Here is a 17625-nt window from a genome sequence, read left to right on the forward strand (position 1 = left end):
CCTCTCACTCCCCTCTCCCCCCCCCCCCCCCCCCCCCCCCCCGATTTTTGATGGCTTAGTGTGCAGACTTGGGGAAAGAAGTCTTTATGGGAGAGGATCACCAAAACAGGATTGTATAGGCAGATTCCCATACATAAAGAAAAAGCACTCATTGGTCCCTGTAAAATCTACTTGATTGCATTTCATAAAACAGTTGTGAAAAGCTCACTTTTTCATTTGGTATCTGATGTTATGCAATCAGTGCATTACAGGTCTTTGGAAAAGAAGAGGAACAAGATGGAGATTATTAAAAGACCATTAGGTTCCAATGAATACTCCCAAATGGCAAATGTCAAAATGGAGATGAAACTAAGAGATGTTGCTTAGCAACTGTGGTAGTCTCTGGTGGCCACAGATGAATACAGTGAGTGTTTACAGCAGCACTGCTGCTGTAAAGTGAGCCTGTCTGAAGAAGGATGTCTAAAGAAGCTAATTTTCCTCATGAAATTTAATAATGATTTCTTCCTTGTTCTGGTGAATCTTCAAACTACCTTTGTCAGGGATGGGAAACAACAACTGGCAATAAAACTGATTTTGCAAGTTGATGTTTTCCTAGTGGTAAACAACACTTTCTAACAGATATTTTGGTATTATATTTTGTATTGTAGTACCAATAAGCTCTTGTATTTCTGCTCCTTGACTTGTCTTCAGAATTTGAGGCAGGATTATACTGGTTTAGTTGTGCCTAGTCTATAGTAGCAGAACTGGGAGAAAAAAATATTTCATTGTATCTGGGGATAAATTGCTTTCAATTATTTTTTTCTTGTTATGTCCGCCCCAATATCCTCTGTGCCTTACAATGCTCCCTGCTGTGCATTTATTCACTGTATTGTGCATTCTTAGAGAACTTCTGCAAACCCTACTGGCAGCAGCTCCATTTTTTCTTTCCTTCACTTAAAGATTTCCTAGTGCAAATATATTTTGAAATCTAGCTTCCTAGTTATGCAACTTGTGAACTGTTTTGAATGTTCTTCTGAAATGAAATTTTGCAGGTGGAAGACTAAGATGAATAAATGGGATGTGAAGGTTGAAACCTATGTGTGAAAGCACAGTCTAAATTTGTGGAAATTCTAACAGTACTCATTTTAACCAACAAGTTTTGTAGATGTGAGGTTCTGAATCAAAAATGCATTCCATCGCTTTGCACTTTAAGTTTATCCTGATGTTTTCACTTGAATTATTTGAATTTAAAAAAAAAAAAAAAAAAAAAAAAAAAAAGACACCCAAAGAAGTGCTGTGTTTTTGACAGGTGCTTTAAAGTCTCTGTCAGTTGCTCGGTGTCCCCTAGTCTGGACTTCTGAAAATAACCTTCCCCTTCTAAAATGGGATCTTTAAGCCTTGCAGCATACCTTGCCCTTAAAACAATGATTTTGTAATGTAGGGTATTCATAAATACAAATTCTGATGCCTATCTTCTTTTTTTCATTACTTCTGCTTCACCCTTAAGTATTAAATCCACTGTCTTTATTTGCATCTGAAGAGTTTTGTAAGATCCTGTTAAAATTGATATTCCTTGCAGCGTCTTCAAGTATATTTCTCTATATTTTTATCACCAGCATTTACTGAAGGAATGGTTTATCTCACCATGTCAGAATAGTAAACAGTCAAAAAATGAATTCAAGAAGAAGATGCAAAATGAAGCTCTAATCGTATTGGTTGACCAAAGAAAGGGAAGTTAAGTACTTGGAATTCACTTCTGCTTATTTCAGTCTGATCTTATACTGTTTGTATGTATTTTTCAGCTTCCATATACAAGAATTGTGTTTAAAATCCTATGCAAATAAAACTAGATCCTTAAGTTCACAATCTAATTACCATCTTTTAGACTTTTCTCACTGTAAGCCAGCTGATCACATTTTCTCCAACCATATATATTGATATAAATACAAAATATATAAGGTATATAAAATACATTTTATATGTGTGTGTATGTATATAACATTCAGAGGAATACTTTTTTTTTAATGGCTTAGTTTATTGGTAGAAGATTGTTTAGCTTGAAAGGTTCCTCTTCAACTCTGCAGTTACTGCTCTGTTGCTGAAGATGTAACACTCCTTCAGAAGACTGGTGGACTAGTGATCTGTCCACCTTTAAAAGTCCCATTTTAGATGTTTTTTTTTTTTTTAATATCTGGCAGCTAATGCTGATCTTTTGGTCATAAAAATCAGTCTTATGGCTAAGTTCATAGAATAGCCCAGGTTGGAAGGGACCTCGAAGGATCATTTGGCCTAACCTTCCTTGGGAAAGGGAGCCTAGATGAGATTATGTAGCACCCTGTCTGGTCTTACCTTGAAAGCATCCAGTGATGGGGATTTTACCACATCCCTGGGAAATTGTTCCAGTGAATCCTTGTTTTCACTGTAAAAAAAAATCTTTTTCATATTGAGACAAAAGTTCTTCCTTTTCATGCTTCTTTACCCACCAACGGATTTCAGCCAAACTTCAAAGTTATAGAAACCTTGAAGTTGGTTCCTACAAGATTTATGAAAATTGTTAGTTGGATAGAAGTAGGAGGAATCTCAAGTTGGTGTTCCTACTGAGGTAGAGGCGGGGCTTTTATACAATAGTTTCTGTTTAGTAACAGTCAGCTCATCAGTTGGCACATGTATAACTTTGGACAAGCCAGAGGAGATGCTTTCTTGTCTTTTCTGGGAGAATTCCAAAGCCTGTATTGGCAAGAATAAGTTATGCAGAACTGGAACAATCTCCTGTTTTCATAGTTTTATTTTTTAATGTGAAAATATGTAGAAAAGACTTCCTGATTTTGTGTGCATATATGTTTTTTCTGCCTGCTTATTGTTTTTTCTTGCACATAACCACATTTTTAAGGTAGCCTGCAATGGTATCAATGGAAATAAAGCTTTTTCATTTTGCCTTTTTGTTCTGGATGGTTCCAGAGAATAGAAGTGTAAATGCTTACATTGCATCTTTTGGAGTCGCTATGCTCATCTTTGTACTGCTTCTCTTTAGAACCAGTTAGTACTGACCTATCCAGAGAGGATGCTGTCCAATAGTGAAAATTAAATCTGTGCATTGGTGGCACTTGCACAGGTTACTTCAATTATGTTTAGCACAGCTGAAATACTAATTTATTTGAGGGACAGAAGACTCAGTTTAGCTATCCAGGCATATCATGGAAAAAGAGACATCAGTTCTTCAGGTTATTTCTACTACAGGTTTCACTCACTGAGAAATGTGTTCAGAAAGATACTAATGATCATCACTGTTGATCTTTCTGTATTTTCACGTGTAGTATACTGGGGGTTTTTTTGTTCTCAGTGGTGGGCTATCAGCTTGATCTTTCTGAAAGAGCTGCTAATAAAAGCAAACCTAAGTAGTTCGTTAATGTTACCAATTGTAATGTAGAATAACTAGGAACCTTCAATAATTGTAGGATAGCCTAGGAACTAGGCTCCAAAAAAGCTTAAGTGCTAGAGGCCTAGGAGTTTACCCTTGCCCCCTCCCCCCCGCCAAGGTAAAATATTCTGAAAACATTTTGTTCATCTTAGGCTTCTATTATATGCAGCTACAAGATGTTTACAAATCAAGAAATGGCACAGGAGTGTTGCCAAATGCAGTCTTTGCTGTGTGTCCTTTTTGCATTAACTGTATCAAATAAAATATCTTCCTAGTTTCATTGTATTTGTCAAAGCACCTTAGAGTACTGTGCAGATTCAAAACACAGGCTTAAGTGGTTGTGGTAATAGGCTACAAATGTAAATAAATGTGGGCAAAAAAGGGTAGATGTCACTCTTATTTTTTTCAGAGAACAGCAGTTTTCTTTAGAATAATCTAATGCAAGACCTGATCTTACAAACTGAGTTTGGAAAGTAACTAGTTTACTGGTGTTTTACTGTTATTTTTAATCAAGACAAGGCATAAATGAAATTACGGTAGGAGAGACTAGAGAGTTGCAAATGGTGGTGCGGGGGGGTTCTTGTTGTTGTGGTTGGCTTTTTGTCTGATCTTGAGTAAGCCAGTTAGCATTCTTTTTCTATGGCTCAGTTCTCCATCAGTAAAATATGTGCAAGATATATGCATTCAGTAGAGGAATAAGCCAAGTCTTTCTTAGCAAAGGAGTCATAAAGTACCAAGCATAATAAAAGTAAATTTGACTACTTGCTCACTCCGGTCATAATTAAATTTTTTCATAATGCAGTTAGAATTAAGATTCCTATCTCCTCTCTGTCTCTCTTTCTGTCCTTCTCCCTATCATGTTTCCACTTCCCTTGCATGAACTACGTGTTTTTCTTTCTCCAGTGATCTTAAGTCTGGAAAACATTTGGTCTCAATGAAGTGTGTGTAAGGACAGGAAAGATAAACAGGGTAAACAAACTTTGTTTAAAATTGTTGTTGGAGGGAAATTTTATTGGCTTTTTTATATATTAGAATTTATTTTCATCTGTTTAACAGCATTTTTGAATTGCTGTTGAATTCATGCACAATTTATTGTCTGTGCCTGGTTTCAGATTTGGTACTGCAGTGTTTGAAATTCTTCCTTAGAGATTCAAGGAGTGAATGCAATCAGTTGAGATCAGAATGATCATATCTAGAATATTTATGGGACATTATTTCAGTATTATAAGTGTGCCAGAATTTCTGCATACCTTGTTCAAGATCAGTATTTGATATCTGGGTTGAAGACAGCTGTGACTGCTGGTAACCAGCAAAAGGAGAGAGTCATCTAATCCAAACTAGTTCCCCAGTAGGTGTATTTGGAATGCTGTGCTCCAAACTTCTCTACTTCTGTGTGTTATTGTTTGAAGTGTGTCCCCCCAGATGATCGGATTGGTCATTGGATACTAGTTCCCCTGAGACAGGAAAAGTGCATCAAATTTGAATTACTGTATTTGTAGGTGACTTTTGGCAACTTAGTACAGCTACATTATAGTTTGCTTAGATTAGAGTCTTTGTTGTTGTGTGTATTTTCAAATTATCTTGGAAGTTACAATCTCTACAAGTTATTGTAATCCCCAGATACTAAATTCTGATAAGCTGCACAGGAAGGTACATTTATTATTTGTATTTACTGTGAAGTCATACTGTACTATGTAATTAAAAACCACAAATGATTACTTGTAAGCTGTCTTTAATACTTAGTGAAGAGGTTTAGATGAGCAAAAACTCCAATTGTTTGGTATATGCCAAGCAGAACTAGCGTTTGGGGGGGTTTGTTCTGTTTATTTTTTTCCTAATATGGTTTCTCAAGCTTTGTTTTGTTTTGGTTTTTTATTTTATTTTCAGGAAAGAATAGGGCCAGGGAAATCAGTTTTCTGTCTTTGTACCAAAAATTATGGGGGGTGGGGAAGGGGAGAAATGCTTCGATACTGTTAACTTCTGCTAAAGATTAGAAATTTTCTTACGAGTTTTGGGATAATCTGTGACCCCTTCAGGGGTTACTTCTCCCTGTCTGTCCTTGTCACAAATAATTATTCTCTTTGATTATCAAATGCAGACACATGAATTTTTCAAATCATGTTTACGTAAGATGTAATTAGTTTTAGGCTAAGCCATTTCAATCTTCAATAGTTATATTCCCTTAAGGATACTCTGGCACACTATACATGGATTTTTCTCAGCAGTGTGACCTTTTTAGTTGATGCAATACTCAACTTTGTGATGGTGACACTTTGTGTTTGTTTGGGATAGCTGAATATTAAGTAGAGCCATCCAAACCAGCTGTGAGTTATACTCTTCTTTAATTCATTTTTCTGGTATATTTAAAATAGAGACCAAGTCACTAAATTAATGGATAATCCAAATAGATTAGTGAGTAGAGAATTTCCACAGGAAATTTCTACAGCTGAAATGCATGTAACTGGCTTCCTGTGAGCAGGAAAACTTGAGAATGTTACGGTATAAAGTTTGTCGTACAATTTAAAGCACCAAAGTAATGTTTAGTAATACTAAACTTACTTGATTACCATTAGGTCAGTTGGCAAAAAAACTTAGTATGTGTATATATTTATATGAGCCACCACGAATAATTTTTTTCTTTTTAAAATAGAGAATAAAATGTTTGCACGTACTGCAGGATGTTCACTGAAATGTTTTTAAAACGATGGGGTAGTATGGATTTCCATATTTTCTGTACTATTATTCATGGTATTTAATTCATAATACTAAGTATAATCAACATTTGTTATCTGTAATTGAGTACATAAGTCTGGAAGTATTTAAATAAAACGTCACATTAGGAACTTGGTATTGTCCATAGAGCAGAGGCAAATTCTGTCTCCCTTTCTTCTTAATACTCTGTCCAAAAGAAATGTGTGTTTCAGAGTCCTTCCACCACTGTATAATCTAGTACAGTCCAAAACCAGGAGTTAAATTAGATCTTTAATCTGCTTCTTTACAGCACTTTATTTGTGAAGCTTTCAAGAAATAACTACATATTATTATATATGTAAATATTATTGCACCTATTGCTTTTATGTCAGAGAAGTTATGAGCATTTAAAAATAATTAAGATGACATATACTTGAAGGTATCAAATATATTTCATTGTGGGAATAGCCTCCTTGCCCTGTCCCTAAAAAGCCTGAATAACCAGATGAAGCTGACTTTATGGGACGCCTGTAGTGCTTTGTCAACCTCTGGAAGGTCTGGCTGTCCGTTACAGCAAGTCCTTGACTCATACATGCCCACCTGGAAAACCAAAGGCTGTTCTGTTGCATGTTCTGGTGCAGCAGCCCTGGTGTTCCTGTGATTGTTTTGTCAGCTAGTTCAAGGAGCTGAGTTTAACAAAGCACTGATCCTACTAAATATGTATCTGGAGGTTAAGCTCCCTGGTCTAGCTCAGTGCTGTAGTTGTACAGGTAATGTAAGTTGGTATTGAAAGGCTGGTATGCAATACACTAGTCTTGAAGCTGTTCTCTGTTACCCCTTCTGCCCATCTTGTGCTGGCTTAAGTGTTAAAAGCACCCGCATGGTTAACAGCATCAGACAGCTGACCTGGGCTGAGGTGTAGGGGTTTTTTTTTTTTTTTTTTTAACTTGCTGGGTTGTTTTGTATTTGCTAGGTTAAACTAAAAAGTTAACTTTAACGTGCCTGAGGTCCCTGATCTGAATTCACTTGCAACCCCACCAGTGCTTGCGTCATATTCTCGGTTTATTTTATCCTTCATACACAAATGTGACTGTGTACTGTATAATGTAGTATCAACACACTTTATGTGGAGTGGATGCAGTTTTGTTACTAATGTTCATTCAAAAACATTGATAGGAAGAATAACTTTTTAATTTTTTTCATTTTTTTTTTTTATTTTTTTTAAGAGCCAAGTACAAAAGGATTTTCCCATCAACTTAGTGATTACTTTCAGGACATTCCTCTGGTTCAAGTACGTTTGTTTCCAAGTATATAACTGAATTGACATGAGTGTATTGGTATTAGGTGTAAGTCAGCACCTCAGAAATCAATAAGGCATATCGTGCTTTGCTGCTTGTTTAAGGTGCTGCTGATACAGATAAATACAACTGTGCCACTTAGAAATAGTGTGACATTATTTCAAAATTTATACCTAATTGCATTTAATTTTAAAAGCATGGCAAGAAGATACTAGTGAGAAAAGAGAGACTCTTATACAGTAAGAATTAAATCTAAGATGTTGCATTTGGTCTCAAAACAACTCAGGCAAATAGAGTATAGTGAGATCATAAGTCTACTGATGATGCAGCAAGTATAGTGAGAAAAGAGGGGTATGCTAAAGGTTCTAGAAAGGAAGACTACAGCAAGAATCTATATTATTTCAGTTACTTTTTGTCATCAAAACCTATTTCAAAACTAGTTCTATTGTTTTTAACATTTATTTTCATGATTGGAACTACATTAAAAAAACACCTTGTGTTTGTCTGCTTTCTGTTTCCTGTTCCTTGGTCAGTTTAGCAAAGAATTAATTCCAGTCTGGCAATCTGTCTGCAGAGCTTGTTCTAAGCATGCTTAAGTTGAAGAATCATCTATGTTCTGGTTGCTTACGCGTTTGAGTTTAAAGTGCAGTTTGGGTAACACCTCGGGTAATTTTTCTTAAGTCTTTACAACTTTGAGACATGTGGCAAATCTTCTCCTAGCAGCAAATACAAAAAAATAATTGTCTTCCCATTGACCCAAGACAATTTAATCTGCCACTGTACACTTTTACTAGGGTAAATAAATCTTATTCTGTTGTATGCTTGGTACAATAAGAAATTGACTGCCATAGAAATTTATTAGGGAGTGACTGCTTATTGTTGTAAAAACATGAATTACCTGTATTACCGTTCTTAGTGTATTAATACAGTGGGTTACCAGCACTGAAAACACGCTTTTTAAATTTTTATCTTGTATCTAGTAATCAATGGACTATTAGATTGGTAAGTTTGTTTTTGAGTTCCCGTCCTTCCCCAACATTAGTTTCTTTTGGAAAACATTTAGCCTCCGATCAATGAATAACTGTCTGGTGGGCAGTGGGGGCACAGTTGCTAGTAAAATTTTATTAGCAGTAGCTAACTAACATCTATGGAGTAAGCTACCTTCCCTTAAAGAAGGATGCTTGTGACAAATAGTTTTGACAGTAGGTAGGGGTAGTAAAGGTTTGGTAAATTGTAGCTTTTACCACAAACTCTTTTTGTGGTTTTTGGTTTGGGGGGTGGGGTCCTTCTAATGTTATTTTGAAGTTTTCATATATTCAGATATTTTTCTTCCTTCACTTTAACCTTTCTGTTGGGATTTCTGGTTAATTTCTGTGATTCTGTTGAGTCATTCAAAAGCTATCAACTGTTGCCAGTGGTCACTCTGTGACCATCTGCATTGGCCGCCTTTCTTCCTCCCCTCCTTATATAATTGCAACGGCCTTGTGGAAAATACATTTTTACATACCAGAGGTGCTTATGTATACCTTACGCATCAGATGGTGCTTTTCAGGCTGCCAAAGACCTGGATTAGGCAGCCATACATGTCCTGTGTGTATTGGGTGCTGTTCTCACCCATCTCACTATGTTGGCTTTGACCTGCCTTTAACCAGTTCCATGGAACAGAAACCCGGGGACAGATGTGGTGGATAGAAAAGTGCGGAAACCTCTTTTACTTGCTTCTGCTGCAGTCAGAAGAGTTTACGCTGTCATTTCGTTAGTACTGAAAATGAAACTTGTGTAGATGATACCTGTTTTGTAGGCTGAAAATGGTAAAATGCTGTACATGTAGGTCATTGCTGAAGTTACTCATAATAGAACACGTATTTACATAATCGTTTGTGCTTTAATTACCCCATTATGTATTTAATTTTTATTCTCAAGATGCCTTATCTGTTCATGGAGTTTCTTGTCTTGGTTCAGCCTGCTTGCCTTTCCAGATCCCACACTGCCTTTAGTCCGAGTGCACGAATTGTACAGGTGTGTCACTGGTGAGGTGTGTCTTGCCGAGGGGTAACTCAGGAGCCAAAAAGAAGTCTGTCGCTTCAGGTGTAAGAGACCATGTTGAATTGGATGACATCTGTTGTGGATGACTCCATTTTCATGTCACCAAAACGGACGTGGGATATTGAAGAGAGTAAGAAAGATGGTTTCTGTTCTGCTTGTTTAGAAACGAAGGCGAGAAAGAAGAAAATGTGCAGATCATAATAGTTTGTGTTTTGATTTGAAAAGAGAATGACTTCAGAAAATTTTTTTCCTGTTAAAGAAAAAAAGACACAAAAACCTGAGAGAGTTAAGCATGCCAGACCCCCAGGTAACGCCTCCAGTTTTGGCACAGAACCCGAAGGTTGGGTGTCCCTTCGTTCCTCCTGTTCGCAGGGTGGCTGTCCCGCTGCACCTCCCCTCCGCGGTGGCGCCGGCGGCGCCGCGGGTGCACGGGCCGGGCGGAGGAGGCCCCGCACGGCGCGTTCTCCTACGGGCGCCGCGTCACCGTCGGGGGGGCGCTCTGTCGCGCCCCGTCTCGGTGGCGCGCCAGGCCGCCCGGTCTATTTTTAGCTGGTTGCCGGGCAGATTTGCTCAGGCCCCTGCGGCGGCTCCGCCTGCCGGTTGCGGATTGGCTTATGCAAACCACCTCTCCCGCAGCCAATCCCGAGCGGGTATGCAAATTTCCCGCAGTACCGGGCCCTCAGGCGGGGGAGGTTCGGCTCGGCTGGCCCGGGAGCTGGGGAGGGGGCAAGATGGCTGCAGGGGCTCCCTGCTGGCCTGCCTCCGACACCTACAGAACGAAAATTCATCATTTCATGTGGAAAACAGGCGAATAGCCTTCCTGCCCCTCAACCTAAAGATTATGAAAAATCCCTTCTGGGCTTCAATTAAACGAAATCATGAAAGGGCTGCTTCCTTCACATGCCGAAGACCTGCCTGCACCAGTCCGAGGTGATGCGCTGGGTGGGAGTTGGGCAGTGACTTTGTGGAAGCACTGGTCTGAGCACGGAACAAGCCAGAGGGGCCGCAGGTGGGCTGCCCCTCCTGGGAAAGGGTATCTTCCCTAGAGGAAATACTGATGATACTTTACAAAACCAGCAGGTTCCCACAGTGAACTAGTCAACTGCTATTTTAGTTCCATTTTAAATCGTTGCTTTTTTTGCTACTGAGAAAATCTAACATTTGCAAAAAACTTCTAACAGGCACGTGTCTGCATGACAAACAATAGCATTTTAATGTAGTGTCACCTTTTTTGTTGCAAGTTTTCTTTTCACTTCTGGTGTTTGAGAAGTGACCTCAGGGGACCACGGTTAGCGTCAGACAGCTCACCCCTGAAGTCTGATGTTGCCAAGTTGCAAGTGGTTGAAAGCCTAGGTTACATCACTGCCCTTACTTGCATATGTAATGGGTGAACTAGTTTAGAAAATACTTCACCGAATGTTAAGGGTAAATATATCAATGTTTTCATTAGACTAGTGTTACTCTGTATTTTATCTAACAGAAGACTTGTAAAGAGATCTGCTTTAAACCCATGCAGTTCTGCATACGTTAGTAACACCTTCTCACAGCTATAGCTGGTTGCATTTTCACTTGAAATTTCACCTATAAAAGGAAAAAATACTGTATTTTATCGTGCATAGAAAAGCCTAAACATGAACAGAACATCTTGCCTCTTTTTTTTAAGATTTTTTTCACAGAGTTTCTCATTTTTTTAGCCTGCATGTACGTGAACAATTAATTTAGATTGTTAAGGTTTTAAGTTTGGAATATCGGAAGTTGGATACATTTTTAATTGTAGAGGTGTTCTGGCAGTTAGTGTCCACTTCTATGGAATTACTAGCTCCTCCTCATATTTATGGATAGTGGTAACTGTTAATCCTGTGCCAAAGATGGAACTTCAGTATAACATTTAAACTGTGTATAATAAAACCATTCCACAAATGTGTCTTATAATGCACAAATTGAACTTTCATATAAAACTTAATTAAATGCATTTTTTGCAGAAAGGAACATACCCTTAGTGCTTTAGCTTGTGCTAAAAAAATAAATCTGTAAAAAACCTGAATTCTGCTGTTAAAAATATCTCAAACAGAAGTACTTGTTTAGTGTTTGGAGATCTCACAGCTGAATTGAAAGCTTATGTTTTGAGTTGTTGATAAAAGTTGAAATCTCTAATACTTGTAGGAAGTAAGAAAACACAGTATCTACCACTGTTGCTCTGGCTGAGTTCCACTCAGGTGGTTTTACTGTTTTAATGACCTAAATGGCTGTTAAAATTTAGTTTACAAGAAAAAGACAAAACTCTTCTTGGAGAAGGAGCTTAAGCTTTACGTGCTAAAGAACGGGTGTTTCGAAGGCACTTGAGCTGCTTGTATAAGGCTAACTGGAGTATGTCTTTTAATTAAAAGTTGTCCAGGAAAGTGTCTTGCTTGTTTTCCATTCTTCCATCGTCAAAAGCATATATTTTATGTGTAGTAGTTATCAAGGCATAAACTGATGAACCATGTAAGGACAATTCTGCAAAGCCACCAGCAGATGAAAGATCTTAGTTGTGTAAATGGGCCTGATAGTCCTTTTTTCCCATGAGGAATCCATTTTTCCCATGAGGCATGGCAGCCTCATGGGAAAGGAGCTCTAAAATCACTAATTTAGTATGAGAAACAGGTTCATGAGCCAAAGTCAAAGGCAGTATTATCTTCTGGAGGTCGAGAAGACACAGGACAACTGCTTAATTGACTGTGACACCAAAGTGATGAGAGTGTAGTTCAAGTTTGTATGTGAAGTTGTCAATCGAGTACAGTACACAAGACCATACAACCTGTTTGAAACCATACTGTGAATTTACTCTGGTTTACCAAGCCCATAACCATCCATTTGGGTGTTTTGCTTAGGCATAGATACACATGTGGACTTAATATTTTACTGAACTGGTTCTTCAAAAGGCAGCTTGCAAGGGTGAGGGAGAATGGCCTCCACTTTCAAGGCAGAAGTCATATCGCGCCTGTGAAAAACCACCGATTTTGATGCTTCTATTGGGACACTAGAAGAGCACGGGCACCGCATGGTATTTAACGAAGGGAAAGGTCGCCAGCAGCCCTACGTGAAGCCAAGTCGGATCTCAGCAGTTTTTTCGATTCGGCATTTAACATCACAGAAATCCAGTAGTCTCAAAATAGCCCAAAAATGCTCCTGCACATTAAGCACCGAATCTTCATTGCGGCTGCGTGCCCCCAGTGCGCCACACGCATGGGTTAGCGCTTTTGTGCAGCTCCGGGTCTCAAACTGTGAAAACCCTCAACTTTCTCTTCGTTCTTGGAAAACCCCGCTCGCTTGCGCCGTGGGCTGCTCCTCCCGGGTCATGCCCTGGCCGACTGCTTGCCGGCCGCCTCGCGTAGGTTTGTTGCTGGGTGGAATTTAAGGAGCTGCGCTCTGATTGGCTGCCGTGCAGCTGCTCCTTCCAGCCAATCGGACAGGGGCTCGAGTCCGTTCCCCCGCCGTGCCGAGGCGAGGGCCGCGGGCGGGCGCGTCCCGTGGGGCGGGGGCGGCGGCGGGCTCCCCCTCGGGTGCGCTGGGCAAATTACAGGGCTCTGCTGCGGGGGAGAACGCCGCTTGTTTCTTAAACCGCGAACCCCAGTGCTGGATGTGGAACACGGGGGAGGCGGGGAAATAGGCTAAAGATGGTTTTAATTACGGTGGACCTTGTTTTGCTGTATGTGAGCTAGGTGAAATAGGGCAGGATGGGGATGTAATTTTTTGTTAAGAAAAGGGCACGTTCTGCTTTCACTGTGTTCAGCCAACACTAGCGTAATTTTAGCATAAAAGGGAGCAAAACTCAAATCAGCTGTGGTGTGCTAGAAGGAATATTGTTTGCACTTACACGTCCTCTGTTTTGTTTATTACATACTATTTGTGCGTGGATCTCAGTAAGCTGGTGGCATGTATCTTGCATTGTCAGATAAATAGACTTGTATTAGTGGTAGAAAAACAAACTATTGGCGCGCTATTTCAGCACATGTTCTGTAAGAGTAGATCATAAATAGGTATTTTTTTTCTTTTTTGAAAATAGTTTTTAAATTTCTGACAATTTATATCAACATTGCTATAGAGGATTTCAACTGAAAACTGCTTTTTATGAACCGCTACGTCAAAGGTAGGTTCTCTTCACCACTTCCATTGTCTGGGACTCTCCATCTAGAACAAAATACTCCTGGCCATTTGCTGCCTTGCTTTCTTTGATTTGACTTTGATATATTTTAAGTAGACTTGCATATTTGAGCACTGATTTTCTTGATCAAAGGCTTTACTTCCTCCATGTAGTTCTCGTGCTTTGGCAAATATTTATGGTTGTGGTGCTTTTGGCTAGCACTGGGTGCACTCCAGGAACCCTGTGCCAATGCTGTTCTAGATCGGTGATATTATGCAAACCACACTGTGCACTATTGTTTAGATTCCAGCTTCCCCCCCGCCCCCCCTTGTTTCCATGACCTTCTCTTTGTCTGCTGCCTGTTACCAGGCAGGATTCAGGCAGCTGCTTGCTGATTGGCTGACGTTTCAAGCAGCTCTTGGGGCTGTTCATGTGAGCACGCGATTATAGGCTAATCCACAGCAGCTAAGCTAATACCTTCCTTTGTTGCTTTAGAGCTGCGATCTTATAGAGTAATAATAATTAAGAAAGGGAAATAGAGGGAAAACTTTTTAATGGCTGAGAGAGGAATCCTTTCCCTATTTCTAGCTGCACTGCCATGTTTTGGTTTTGCCATGTAGCACACATTTGGTTGTGAGAAAGAAATCTCCAGATATTACTGGAGGGAGATGCCTAATGGTGTGTTTGTGTCTGTGATGGTGAAGTATATACGACTTTCAAGTTTAAAAAGGAAATTTTCATAAATGCTATCTAAACAAATATACACAATGTTTGTGTGTATTGGTGTTTCAGAATTGATTATTGTGTTTAAAAAATTCAAAACAAAAAAGGGAACCAAAACCTACTACCTTATTTACGGCATTTAACCCTTACACACCTAGCTCTACATGCAGGAGTCATCTTGTGCTGCATCATACAAACACCTTTCTTTGAAATCATTGGCTCGGTGCCTCGGCCACTCGTTCCCTTCTTGTCACTTGGTCACGCGATGAGTAAAATCTGAAAATACCTGAGCATCAGATGAGGGAAGTGCTTAGCAAACATAGCTAAACTTTGTGTTAATTTTTAAGTATAAAGGAAGACTACGAACATACATTCATTTAGAACGCTACTCGTTTTAAATGTTTTATTTTTTGCAAGACTGAATTCATGTAACCTGCTCTGGAGTTGCTCTCTGAAGAGCAACCTCTTTACCCCTTTGAAAGACTGGAAGGCAGTATTTATCAGATGGCTGCTGATTGGCTTGCACTGGCATGGCCAAACCTGTCTGGACTGGTTACCGATTTATTTGTTTCTTCTTTTACTCGGCTCTCGCATGAAATCTGTTACTTGGCTGCAGTGTGCTCCCTTGTGGGTATGGCTGGAGATGCTTTAAGGCTGGTCTGCAGTGATACATGATATTTAGCTGTTACCTGGTGTTTAGCGTTCATCTTTTAATCTCATCTATGCTTATAATTTTGTCACGGTAGCTTTTATTGCATATTCTTTGGTTGCAAAAGATTGTGGGATTAAGCTGAAAATATGCACGAGTTAACCATCTAACAATGGAATTTTATGAGAAGCCTTTTTTTCGTACCGGTTCACAGTAGAACTGTATTAGAGCTTTGTTTTTAAACTAGATTTTGCATAATATCCTAAGATACAAAGTAAACATTATTTTGAAATATATTGGAAATTCAAGCTTATTCATTTAGTGTTTTTTTAAGAAAAAAGTAAGGAAGCATCAATATAAAGGTATTCTGATGTTTGGGTTTTGGTTGTTGGTTTTTTTTTTTTTTTTTTAGACTGCTGTTCTTGGTAAATGTAAAGAGGACGTGCCCTTCATTTTACTCTGTATTTATTGTATTTTATTTCATGTTAAAAATATGAGTGAAAGACTGCTTAGATGCTTAAAGAAGCTAGAGCAGAAAATATTAATTTTTTTGAAGTTATATTTTATGATTACTCAAGTGACGCACTTATGAATTTGATTTTAAGTTGTGAACATTTTATTAACCTGTTTGTATATCTTTTGGTCATAGGAAAAGTAGGATTGTGAATTTTGTAATATAAGGACTTTTAAATTCTGGGTAGTGCTTATAAAAGAAGCCGTTGTAGTCCAGGAGGTCAAACTACTTGTCTTAGTTTTTATATAAAGGCCCTGTATCCTTGTACTACTTTAACAGAAGACTCTCACTATCTGGTCACCTGTTAGGAGCTCTTGGAATTGTTCAAAGTTAGTCAAGCCTGGAATTTTCTTTTCTTTTTTTTTTTTTTTTTTTTTCCCCCAAATGGGATAATTTTTTCCAAATATCCAATACGAAATATACATCTGTAAGAGTATGCATGCTGGTTGTAGGGGATTATATGCGTGGAATGTGAGTATGATGATGATAACTATTACGTGACAGCCTGATATATGGTTTTATAGTGATATGAAAAAATGCGCTTTACATTCTAAGTTCTTGGGAAGAAAGAAGGGATGTGCCTTCAAAAACTGCTCGCGCACTTCTGAAATACTAGAGGTTTTGATATGCTTCTCTTAACTTCAGGACTAGAATTACTGTGTTAAATGTATCCTCTTCTGGAGGAATATGAAGATACCGTATTTAGCATGTAGGCAGCTCTGGAGAGACATAAACAGCTCACCGGCAGTTCATATTTCATCTGACTGGAAATGGTTATGTGATGAGAACTTTTTCTAAAAACAAGTAAACTGATGTTTCAGATCAGTGTTTCTGTAGGTGTTACTTTGCTCCCACTAGTGGCAATGCAGTAATAGGCAATCCCGTTCAGAAAATCTAGTTCAGACTGGCAAAAATCATGTCTTAATGATTATTACTGAGAGTCTATAGCTGATACAAGCTTTTGTGAAGATTTGTTCATCTGTTCCTGTGGTGTGAATCGAAGTGTTGTTTGAGCACCATCAGTTACTCAAATACAAGGATTCTAGGTTGTCATGCAGAAAAGAACTGAAATAAAGTGGAAAGGATTCTCAACGTTATGTTAATAGGAAATGCAAACCAGGGATTTTTTAAAATCATATTGCTTTCTATTTTGCTCATATTTTTGTCAGGTCATGTTAACTAAGCATAAAAGAAGCCTTATAATTGCAAAGTACAGTATGACGCGAGTGTAAGGTTTAGAGTTTGTCTTGATAGTTGAATTCATATTGTAGCTTAGAATATATATTCACGTCTTACCATAGAATACTGTAGTTGGGTAATGCATAAATGTTAAGTAATTAATCAACAAACTCTTCCAAGTAAACTAGGAAGGATCCAGCAGAGGATTAACAAAGTTATAGAAGCCTAAAGTACATGAACTATGATGAGATGCTGAGTGAGCTTTACAACTTTAATGTGCTGAAGAGAAGGCTAAAAGGCTATCTTATGGCTGCCTAAATAAAACTTGTAGGCAAGGTTAGTTACAAAGAGGGTGTAGCCAAACTGTTACTTACAGGCTGTGGAATCCCTGTTTTGTGAATTTTACGACTTGGTTGTATAAAACCGTCGCTGATCTGAGCTAGGGTTGGCGGTAGTCCTGCTTTTTTTTAATCAAAAAATAATTTAAAAAAGTATACCCTCACCTGAAAAGACAAAATGCATTTTATTAATGAATTTCTCAGCTCTGTGAATGGAAGTGGATTGGGGGAAGATGCAAAATGAACTGTACTAAATACTTAAAAGGCATTCTTCGTCTAATACTTATGCTTTATCAATGGTACGAACACTCATTTATCTGGTGCTTGTGGAAAAAATAAAATAAAATTCGTATAGAGATAACTGCCTGATTTATTTTCTTTCTCTTTTTCTACTTGCTGTATTATCTTTTAAGTACTGTTACCCAAGTGAATTTTCGCATGTTTTGAGAAACTTAAGAAGAGCCATATCCTAGACAGGAGTAATTTCTGGTGGTGTAGTAGCTTCGGTAGAGTTAAATTGGTTAGCATCAGCTGATTCAAGATCTTAGTTGCTGAGTTTCATTTAGGATATAACAAGTTCCGTAACCGCTTTCTGCTTCTGAATAATATAGTTATATAATATCTGATCCTTCAAAACTGGGTTCTAAAACAAGAAACTCTGAATTTT

The 17625-nt window shown here is 38.5% G+C and overlaps 1 protein-coding gene across 3 annotated transcripts in view; it reads left to right on the forward strand.

Moving 5' to 3' along the window:
- The window catches only part of ATF7IP (activating transcription factor 7 interacting protein), a 112212-nt gene that overhangs the window by 38114 nt on the left and 56473 nt on the right, over positions 1 to 17625 (forward strand). The window lies entirely within an intron of this gene.

The sequence above is a fragment of the Haliaeetus leucocephalus genome, unplaced genomic scaffold (genome assembly GCF_000737465.1).
Source record: "Haliaeetus leucocephalus isolate CR32 unplaced genomic scaffold, Haliaeetus_leucocephalus-4.0 Scaffold196, whole genome shotgun sequence".
Lineage (NCBI taxonomy): Eukaryota > Metazoa > Chordata > Aves > Accipitriformes > Accipitridae > Haliaeetus > Haliaeetus leucocephalus.